This window comes from Mandrillus leucophaeus, unplaced genomic scaffold (assembly GCF_000951045.1).
Source record: "Mandrillus leucophaeus isolate KB7577 unplaced genomic scaffold, Mleu.le_1.0 Scaffold545, whole genome shotgun sequence".
Lineage (NCBI taxonomy): Eukaryota > Metazoa > Chordata > Mammalia > Primates > Cercopithecidae > Mandrillus > Mandrillus leucophaeus.
The window spans coordinates 1,362,499-1,373,078 of record NW_012105864.1 but is presented as its reverse complement, the minus strand read 5'-3'; the positions used below and the strand labels follow the sequence as shown (position 1 = coordinate 1,373,078).

The 10,580-nt window shown below is 38.7% G+C and overlaps 1 pseudogene; it reads left to right on the top strand.

The window, feature by feature from the left end:
- The first annotated feature begins 9,121 nt into the window (after nucleotides 1-9,121).
- LOC105552144 overlaps nucleotides 9,122-10,580 on the top strand; it is a 49,088-nt pseudogene continuing 47,629 nt past the window's right edge.

The window sequence follows — 10,580 nt, the reverse complement described above, 5'->3', positions numbered from 1 at the left end:
CCAACGTGGCTTTTGAAATTAACATTAATTATAATTAAATTTAAAATGTAATTCTTCAGTCACACCAGCCACATATCAAGGGCTTAATAGCCACACCTGGCTTGGGGCTACCATATTGGACAACAAGAAACACTTCTGTGGTTGAAGAAAATTTTAATGAACAATGCTGTAGAGGTGTTTCCTTTGAATTCCTTGTCCTTGAAGAAAAGGGAAGAGGAGGAAAGAAACAAGATTTAGTAGCTCTTGGGCCTATCCAAGCATTTTTTATCTTAGAGAGGCCCCATGGAGTAATGAAAAAAATACAAGCTGACACAGCTTTGAGTCCCCACTGTGTTATCTTGGGAAAATCATTTCAACCTCCATGAGTATCAATTTGCAATTTTGGAAAAGAAAAACATTTTTTGTCCTGTCTTTCTTGCAAGATTATTATGCAACCTGATTAAATGTACAGATGTACAGACTCTCAAAAATGTTATGTTAATGTAACCCATATAAAGTACGACTATTGGTCGAGTACCAGCACAAATTTGCATTCAAAGGAAGAATAGTTCATCAGTCTAAAAAGCATCCAAAGGTAATCAGTTCATCACATATCTTGAGAAAGTTCAAAAAGAGAATGCATTCAAAACACAAAGCAAAATTTTTCAGTTTCTTTTCTGTGCATCTGAATATTTCCTTTAGTATTTGTCCCACATGACATCCATCCCATGTATTTCTCCACTCTTTGCCAACATTGCCTGTGAACATCCTTCAGCTGGCTGAGTTCTTTATTGCACAGAACCACTTAGCTTCTCTAGTTTCTTATGATTTCCTATTTTACATGTAACAGCAAAAGGCGGCTTCCATTTAGAAGGCAATATCTCGAACATAAATAATTTCATATTTATTTTATCACTCTAACACTAATGTAAAGAGCTATGGCATTAAAATATAAAACTATTTGGAACTTAATGTAAACCTTTGCACATGCAGACTATATAAAGGGAATAAAATTATTTTAAATTATGCTAATATCCAGATACATATTCTAAGGTTAGTATCATTTATCAGTTTTTGGCAACAGATTCTTATGTTACGTCTTCATGAGGGAGTATAAATTTAATCACGTCCCTAGTGTCTATTGCCCACTTGAGAAAAGGTTTTGCCAGGATCCACGGATTGGTTCAAGATGCTTTCATTCATGATAGGAAATTAATATTTAAGTAAGACTAATCGAAAACTAGATTCTCTGGTTTTAATTTCTTCCTCCTGTGAAATGTTCTTTTGGTTTGTATTTCTTTAAGTATTTTCCAAGTTACTGCTGCTTTTCCTTCACCACTTCCAACCCCACTTTTGTTATCAGCGTCATATGCCAGAATCATGGGAGATCCAGCCTGGACAACATAGTGAGACCCCACCTCTATCAAATATACACACAAATATACATGTATATCATATATATGTATATTTGATAGAGATGATAGTAAAAAAAAAAATATATATATATATATATATATGCATGCATGCCAGGCATGGTTTCCCATGCCTGTAGTCCCAGCTCCTCTGGAGGCTGAAGTGGAAGGGTTGCTTGAGCCCATGAATTAGAGGCTGCTGTGAGCCATGATTGTGCCACTGCACTCCAGGCTGGGCAACAGAGCAAAACCCCATCTCTAAATAAAAAAGAAGAATCGTGAGACATCATGTAATCCAACCTCTTAATGTTACAGATAAGTAAACTGAGGCCCAAAGAGATATAGTAATAGTCCCAGTGTCAATAAACTGGGTCTTGAACTTAAATGTTTGTTTCAATTCTCATTGCCTACATCTCTTAATTGTTGGTACTTAAGGCCAACCAAGCAGCTTAGACAGCACAGTCCACTCAACGCTAACTTTATTCGCTATATTGATGATCTGCTCTGTCCTGTAATATAGAACATTGGATCAATCTTTCTCTTGTTGCTGACTTAAGGAGGCTGCTATTGTTACAATATCCAGAGATTTCAAGTTCTAGCCATTGTGGGGTCTTTGTTGGGTTTTCAGTTTCTCCTCTCTACACCCCTGCCCCCATCTGTGGCCGTCTAAGTTAGCAATACGATTTATTTTGGTCATTTAAAATTTTTCTACCTTTGTTTTATTTCTTCCCAAATGTATTTGAAAATGAATGATCTGTATAGCTGATTTTCTGACTACATATATAGTTGCAATTTTTATTTGCTGTTCAAACTATTAGAACATTTTTGTCCTCATAAGGTTTTTTGGGCAGATAGTGCGAGGTCTGTGGTGTTACCTTTTATATACTCCTATTACCTTTTGTTTGTGAAGGATTTTACATTTTACAGAGCACTGTGATTCATCTCCCTATTTGTTCATTTATTTAACTGCTCAATTCACTGAAATATTTATTGAACACCTACTGGAACCAAGTGACTGTGCTAGTAATTTGTGATATACAGTAGTGAGAGTCCAGGCATGTAACTGATCATTATGATACAATAAAATCCCTGAACCAGACTTTACAAGGAGATAGGATCAATAATACTCTATCAATTTTCAACTCTGTTCTACCTAAAAAGGGAGCTAGAAAGTATTTGCCTGAAGAATGTGTCCGAAACATAATACATCCCTGCATGTCTGTGTTTGCTCTATTAGAAAGGACCTGTTAATTTTATTTGTGCGAAGAAAAGTTACTCAAAATTCTCCCTGACCTAGGAATACTTTCTAGTTCACTGCAGTCTTACCAGATGCAACAATTGAAGTTTGATTTCTCGAACCAATATTTCTATTGGGTTTTGAATTATTAATATCACTGTTTTGAGGTATTCGAAAACACCAGTGTATCAAAAAAGCATTTGCACTTTAGGTGTGTGTGGTGGTTATGTCATTTATTAGACCATCCCAGACATAAGACAATCAGGGAAATCAGAAAACTCCAGCCTCAAATGTGTCTATAATTTCCTGTTCTACCACTGTCATATCATAACATGGTATTACTTCTTAAGGTTTTGATTAAGTTGATCTTCTAGCCTCAACTTAAATTGTAATACATCTGCCTAATTATTGCCTGGAATAACTTTTCAACCATCCCATGCCCACTGCTCTCGCAATGGTTATTGCAGAGAAGTAAGATGGTAATTATTCAAATAAAATCACATAACTTCTGGAATCAGTTTTTCATAACAAGTTTATGGAATACATCATCATTGGCTTCTTCATAATATATTTATTATGAGTGACCAAATTATGCCTAGAGGAACAAAATGCTCAAAATTTGTTATTATAGGTTAATTTCCAGCTCACTGTTGACACTAAAAGATTCCGTGTTACTTCAAATCCAGGATAAAAGACTGGAAAAAAATTAAATGTAAGTCATAAACTGATACTCATCTTTTCCTAGTTTCTAAGGCTTATTAACATTTGCAAATTACTCAGTAAATGTTTCATAATGGAATAATATAAAAACTTTTGATTTTGGCAGATAGATAGTGATATTTTCTTTATTTTCATTCTGGTTGAAAAAAATCTCAATGACTTTTCTTCATTCCACCAGAATTTTGATTTTTAACAGCAGTCTCTATTTTTCCCAGCATTACAAATATATATGTCTATATATTCATGACCAAAGTATCGCTTACTGACCATGCAGCTGTAAACCTTCTGTGCCTATCAAACAAATACATAGCATGAAACTAATTTTAGAAGTTTCATGGGGGAATTGTAGGGGGAAGTACAAACCTAAGAGTGAGTGTATGGAGATGATTCATGGGAAAAAATAAAAATCTAAATGTGCTATTAGGTAGAGTTATTAACTTCTTTTTGTTGCTATTGTTTGAGATGGAGTTTCGCTCTTGTTGCCCAGGCTGGAGTGCAATGGCGTGATTTCAACTCACCGCAACCTCCGCCTCCCAGGTTCAAGCGATCCTCCTGCCTCAGCCGCCCAAGTAGCTGAGATTACAGGCATATGCCACCACACCTGGCTAATTTTGTATTTTTAGTAGAGATGGGGTTTCTTCACGCTGGTCAGGCTGGTCCCCAGCTCCCGACCTCAGGTGATCCGCCCACCTCGGCCTCCCAAAGTGCTGGAATTACAGGCCTGACCCACCGTGCCCGGCCGAGTTATTAACTTCTTAAGAGCAATGTGCAAATAAATATTCATTGATGACCAGTTCAAATTTAGGTGATTCAGACATCCAGACACTGGGGCACATGTTCTGCAAGTGATGCTGAGACCCCTGACCTAGAGAAATCAAAGGATATGCCCAATTAGTCTAAAATGCAGCCATCACCCCCCCATACCTCGGCATTCATCCTAACATCATGGAGGCCTTTGTTCTCGAGAATTACATGACTTGCCCTAAAGAATTAGTGAATGACCAGAAAGAGACTTTCCATTTATCTTCCTTTGACTTAAAAGGCATGAAAATAAGGCAAAATAAATAAATAAAATAATTTTCCTGAGGAAAGGATAAGAGATGGCACTTTCCTTTCTGGGCTCAGAGCTGGATTTCTCTGAGGTTTGACCATCTCAGGACTCAGACAGACTCAAGTGCTATTTTCTGGACATTTCTGGTGAAACCTCAGCCACCATGTTCGAGGTGGTTTGAGTGAAAACATACTCAGATTGTCACTTTTATAGTAGCGAAATAAAAACTCAAATTAAGCATCCTGCAGCAGGCTACTCTGAAAACAACATGAAGCAACATCAGAGCTTCGCTTGCAAAGAAATGTTAAAATCGTTTTAGGGAAATCAGTGAAGTCTCTTTAGAAACTGACATCTTGTGTATGGCATAACCCAGTCTTGGGGCCCTCTCAGAGAAGAAGGGGAAGTCTTTTCATTGGTTGGTCAAAACAAATCTCTAATTTGCCTGATTTGAGGCTTTTGAACGGTGCCTGGAGAGGACATTATTTTCAGGGGAAAAAAAGGAAAGTCTTTTTTATATGCCAGCTGGGATCATGGGAACTTCGAATGCCAGGAATTTACTACTGTTTCTGGTAATTCTGTTTGTAGTCATTTGAAATGTTGAAGTGTGAAAAGAGAAGAAGTTGGGCACTTTTGCGGGGGGGGGAGGGGGGCTTTCCATATTTTATGCCAGTTGCACCAGCATGCAGAATATTTGTAACGCATTTCAAAGTGGATATAATCGTACCCTTTGTCAGAATCACAAAGCTCACTGCGGTGCTGCTACAAGAGAACACTGAGGAAAATCTGACCCTGTGAACTCAGTCAGCCCCAAACAAAAAGAATGACTATGTGTGTGAGTGCAGCACATGGCCAGTTCATTTCTCACTGTTTTGGAAAGTCCTGTGTGCCAAACCAAGGACGTGTCTTTCAGGTGAAGGTTAATTTTCCAAAGCTTATTGAAATAGAACTTGGAAAACCAAGCATTTTGAATTTATTCCAGTCCTCTGGGCATCATTCCTATTTCTTCTGCCATGTCAAGGAGAAATTCCAAGCCTGCGTTCTGTTATGCTAAAATAACAAGCCCATACTTCCCGATGACCTTCTGTTGAACGTACCTGAGCCTGCAAATGTAAAAATGATTGTATCTGAATTTGCACTAATGGTGTCTGAGAGCAAAAAGAGTGTGATCTCTATTGGAAACCTTCGTTCAGATTCAATAATTCAGAGATGCTACATACTTCTGCAAGCTTCCTGATTATGTTCACTGTAATATTAATGACCTAAGTTTGAATGCATTTCCTTACAGTCCATTAATTTGACATCCATCTTTTACCTGGGGATTATGACGATTGCAATAATTCATTAATGTTTTCTTCACACAGCTTCTTAAACCAAGTTTTTCTGCAACTCTTTCAGTTCTGCTTACAGTGTGTGGGAAATCTGATTTTTTTTCCCCCTAGTAACAGTTTGATAAGAAATTTAGTGTATTGACTGCCTCAGTGACACAATTCATCTTTAAAGGTGTGGAAGCTGGTGGGGACCAAATGTTACCTGTGTTTTCGCTGTTGATTGCTATTTTCAGAAGTGAACCATGTTTTTCACTTACAGTAGGAGTCAACAAATTTGGGATTTTAGAAGGGGGAGAAGGGAACTATTTGTGTAATACTGCTGTCATATTTGACTACATATTAAAAACAATAAATGAGCATTTTGTTTTAATTTCTTAAATACCTTGTCTTTCAACATAGTTTTTGTTTCCTTTCTTCCATTAGTGTTCAAAAGATTCTACCCATTGTGGAAGAAATTCTGTGTGCAGAATTCAGAGGCGCAAGGCTGATGGCAACATAAAAAATTATTTTGCTTCTAAACCCACCCGGATGTGGAAACTCATATTAGCTAGAGTGAGCTGTAGAAAACAAAGATTTCAGGATTGCACAGTGTGTGGGCAATGGGGTGGAGACTTCTTCCCCTATTCCCAACCACACTGCCCAAATGTTCAAGTCTCCTGGATCAGACAGATGGGATTTTAGCTGCTGCTTTAAATCCTAGTGCTGGAATAAGTCAAGGTGCTTCAGTTCAGCTCTTGCCTCTGTCACTAATCATGCTTTATGAACTCCTTTGATTTTCTGAATAAGTTCCAGAAGGTTCTCTATTATTCTATTCTTCTTCCAAACTGGAAATGATTGTATCTAATTCTCAGGATATTTTGGATGTGTGCCTCAGGTAATTTATGTGGAATGTGTAAAGTGAGATGTTTCCAATTCTGAATATTCCTTCCCCGTTTCCCAGTTGTCCACTCTTGGACTACCTTTATAATAACACCGAGTACGTACAGACCTGAACCCACGCCCAAGAAGCACACACAATGACTGGAGCTGTCGGGAATTCCAGTCAGTGGCATTCCCTGAGCAATGGCTCTGTAAAATTCAATTATAATTTTTTAAGAATCATACCTCTGTATAGATCTTTTGGACTGTATTGATTAAACTTTGATATTGTGGAGTAAATTCAGAAGTGCAATTTTAAATGGTGTGAATTGTCTTTATGATGCCAAAAAAAAGAAAAATTATGAATGTGAATCATGCAATCTTCCCTAACAATGGAAAAACATTAGGCCAATGCTTTTAAAAATGACTTGGTGCATACCATTTCTTTAAATAAGTCGGTAGAAATTTATTCAGATATATGTTAAAGAAAAATATGCTAATCACAATCACACAACTCTTAAATCAGCTGTAGATCAACGTCTTCTAAATAAAGAGAACAGATCTTTTCCTCACAGGTTCTCTCTTCCAAAGCACTATTTTTAGAATCAGAGTCTTCTGATACGCAATTTGAAATTTTTCCCCTTCAGTTTATTTTATTAAACACTTATTAAGTAACTACTCTGTGCTATGTTCCCAAGTGTCAGTGTTCTTGACACCAGGGTTACAAAAAAACAAAACCAAACAAAAAACAACAAGGTTTTTGTTGATTTTTCTTTTCTTTTCTTTTCTTTTTTCTTTTCATTTCTTTCTTTCTTTATGTTTTATCTTATCTTTTTTTTGAGACAGGGTCTTGCTCTGTTGCCCAGGCTAGGGTGCAGTGGTATGATCCTGGCTCACTGCAGCCTCGACTTCCCAAGCTCAGGTGTTCCTCCCACCTCAGTCTCCTGAGTAGCTGAAACCACAGGCATGTACCTGGCTAGCTAAAATAAATATTTTTTTGTAGAGACAGTGTTCGGCCACATTGCTCAGGCTGTATCAGACTCCTGAGCTCACCTGATCCTCCTGTCCCAGCCTCCCAAAGTGCTGGGATTACAGATGTGAGCCACGGTGCTCAGCCAGAGTCTTTGCTTTTGGTTAGCCTTCAGTGCATTCAGGGAGACAAACATTTAAATAAATATGGCAAACCAAAGACTGTAGGTCCCAGGATAGAAATTTTACGTAATGCAATGAAATGGCAGAGGAGGGAAGAGTTAATTCTGTGTGGAAAAGGCCAGGAGCTTTCATGAAACAAGTGGTATTTGAACTTGGTCTTGAAGGGTGAGGAGGCCTTCCCCAGGCAACAACCCATGCTTACCAGGGAGTAGGTGGACTAGGAGCTAATGGACCGGCTATGTCAGAGGGATCCAAAGGCAGGCAAGGAGAGGAAAGCTGGCGAGTCACTGAGGCCAGAGAGTTAGACCCTCGATGGCTTCCATGACTTTAGAGTTTACCTTCTAAGCACAGATGCACTTGATAACTTTGAAGAACCCCAACTATTTCAGAAAGATCACCTCATAAGCACCATAATGGAAGAATTGCATAGGAAAAAGCTGGGAGGCTGTTCTGGACACAACTGCTCAAATCCAGCTACCGCTTCCTGAGGACTATCCCTTCCTAGTTCTCTGATTTTCCTCTTCATGTCTTCAGTCCTCTATTAATAAAAATCCATGCCCATCAGGACATGTGCCCTGCCTTTCTCCCCTCGCAGTCACCCCTTCCAGCAAAATATATATTCCCTTTTCCCCAAAGTCATGGCACAACACAACTGGACAGATTTTCATGTGAAATCAGCCAGATTTGCCCAGGTTTACTTATCTCTTTATGCAAGAACTCCCTTTTTCATTTTTAAACACCCAAGGCAACCCAGACAAGCAACACAGCCTGAGGGGGAGATTAACTTTCCATCAGATGATGATAAAACAGGAAAATGACATATCTTGTCAATTTCCTTCTGGTCATTCCAGACATCTTATTAATTAAATCACTTGCAATTTGGGTGGAGAGGTTTGAATTTAAGGTGTGGTTCCTGAAATCACCTAAAAATTTATTTCATTTTTTAAAATATTAGCACTTAACCCATTATTTTGTCCTCAGAATTAATGACTTAGCAAATGCTCATTCAGGAGTGTCTAGGGTTATTACAAAGCTTAGAAAACCTGCAGCCAAGAAAGGAGTTGAAAAGGTCAAATAGCTTCCCATTGAAGTGCATGGTGAAGTCTCCACCATGGAGACACTCAAATGTCTGTTAAGGGGAGAACTAGACTTCAGAGGGGATCTGAATGTCAAGATTGACAAGAATGAAAGACAAAATCTCCAAGATTTTAGGCAGTCCGCAGTCTGCAGCCAGAGGATTTCAAAGGGTGAATGCAAAGTGCCTTTGGATAACTTGAGAGTACATTGAAGTGTTTCAGAGCTCTCTGAGGAGGCAGATCAACACCTGATTTCGTCATCAGGGAAATATGAAGTTGTCAGTCATAAAGGAAACTGATTGGCTCCCATGACCCTGGCTCTGTGTTTAAAGATAACAGCCCTGCGAGGTCCAAGTCCATTCATGCTGCAAGGGAGCTTGGTTTGTGCCTTGGAGATGTAAGGAGCTGGTGGAAGAACAGAAACCAACCAGTTTGTTACATGTTAGGCCTCCCATTTATGGGGAACCAGATTTCATATGTGCACTTCACTACCATAGAGTGCAGCATAAATACAGGAAGGAGGAGGAGAATGCAGAAATTGAGAAAAGCTAGAGGTGCAGACAGGAAGCTACTGCTTCAGCTGGTGCGTATTTTCCTGCTCCAGGCAGTGGGCATGTTAATAACTATCATCTACACATCTGCTTCTCCAAGTCTAAAGGTTGGGCAATTGTAAATTTTAGAAATTTTAAAAATGTGTCAAAGAGAGAAAATCCAATGAGAGTCCCTTAAGAGTCTGCAACCTCAGGACAGGCAGAGACCCCAGCCTCCACCCAGTAACGCACCTGTTATATTCTGTGAATTGCTATCACTTTCAAGACACACAGATGTACTTGGCCTCCCAAAGTAAATACACTTTAGAAATGCCAGCATCTCTTGATAAATGTTAATTGACCCCTTTTTAATGTGTATTATTCTAATGGCTGCAACAAACTTTACTTAAAGGCCTTTGATTGTCTACCAAATATTCCCCTGACATTTTTTTATGGTAAACTTCACAAACATTTGGGGCTTGCAGAATCATGTTCAGCTTTCTTTCCAGAATTTCTTTGTACAATTGCAATTTAGCTTTCTTTCCAAATGGATTCACTGTGGCGTGAGACTTGATAGAATGTGAAGCAAATTCTCCTCCTGGAATTTGGCTGTAAGCCTAGAGGATGGGCTGCATAAATTATTCTAAATGCCATAGAATCTTGCATGTTATTTCTTTCTAGATTGTTTTAAATCTGCGTCAAGATGCCTGGAAGTGAGACACTAAACAAGCAACAGCTCATTGCACAAAAGAGAAATAGTGACTTGCAAAAAAATAATAATAAATGAAACATCCTTTTTGTAAAATGCTGTCACTTGGAATTTAATTAAATGTCATCTTCTTGAGGAAATGTATGTTATTTGAACTAGGCCAGATCCCAGCAGGTTAAACAGCAATAGGGTAAATAAGAAAGGAACACCCCTGTTAGAGAGAAAAGTTAAAATGAGGTTGTTGAGATCACAGGAGACTCCTCAGTCTATGCAGCAGTAAACTCCAGCAGAAGGGGTGTGTCCCTGGAAGGGGGAAGGCATCCATGTGGATTACAATTTTAATGTTAAAATTTTATTGTAAGTTCAGGATGTGCAGGTTTGTTACATAGGCAAACGTGTGCCAAGGTGGTGTGCTGCACCTATCAACCCATCACCTTGGTATTAAGCCCAGCATGCATTAGCTATTTTTTTTTTTTTGAGACGGAGTCTTGCTCTGTCGCCCAGGCTGGAGTGCAGTGGCCGGATCTC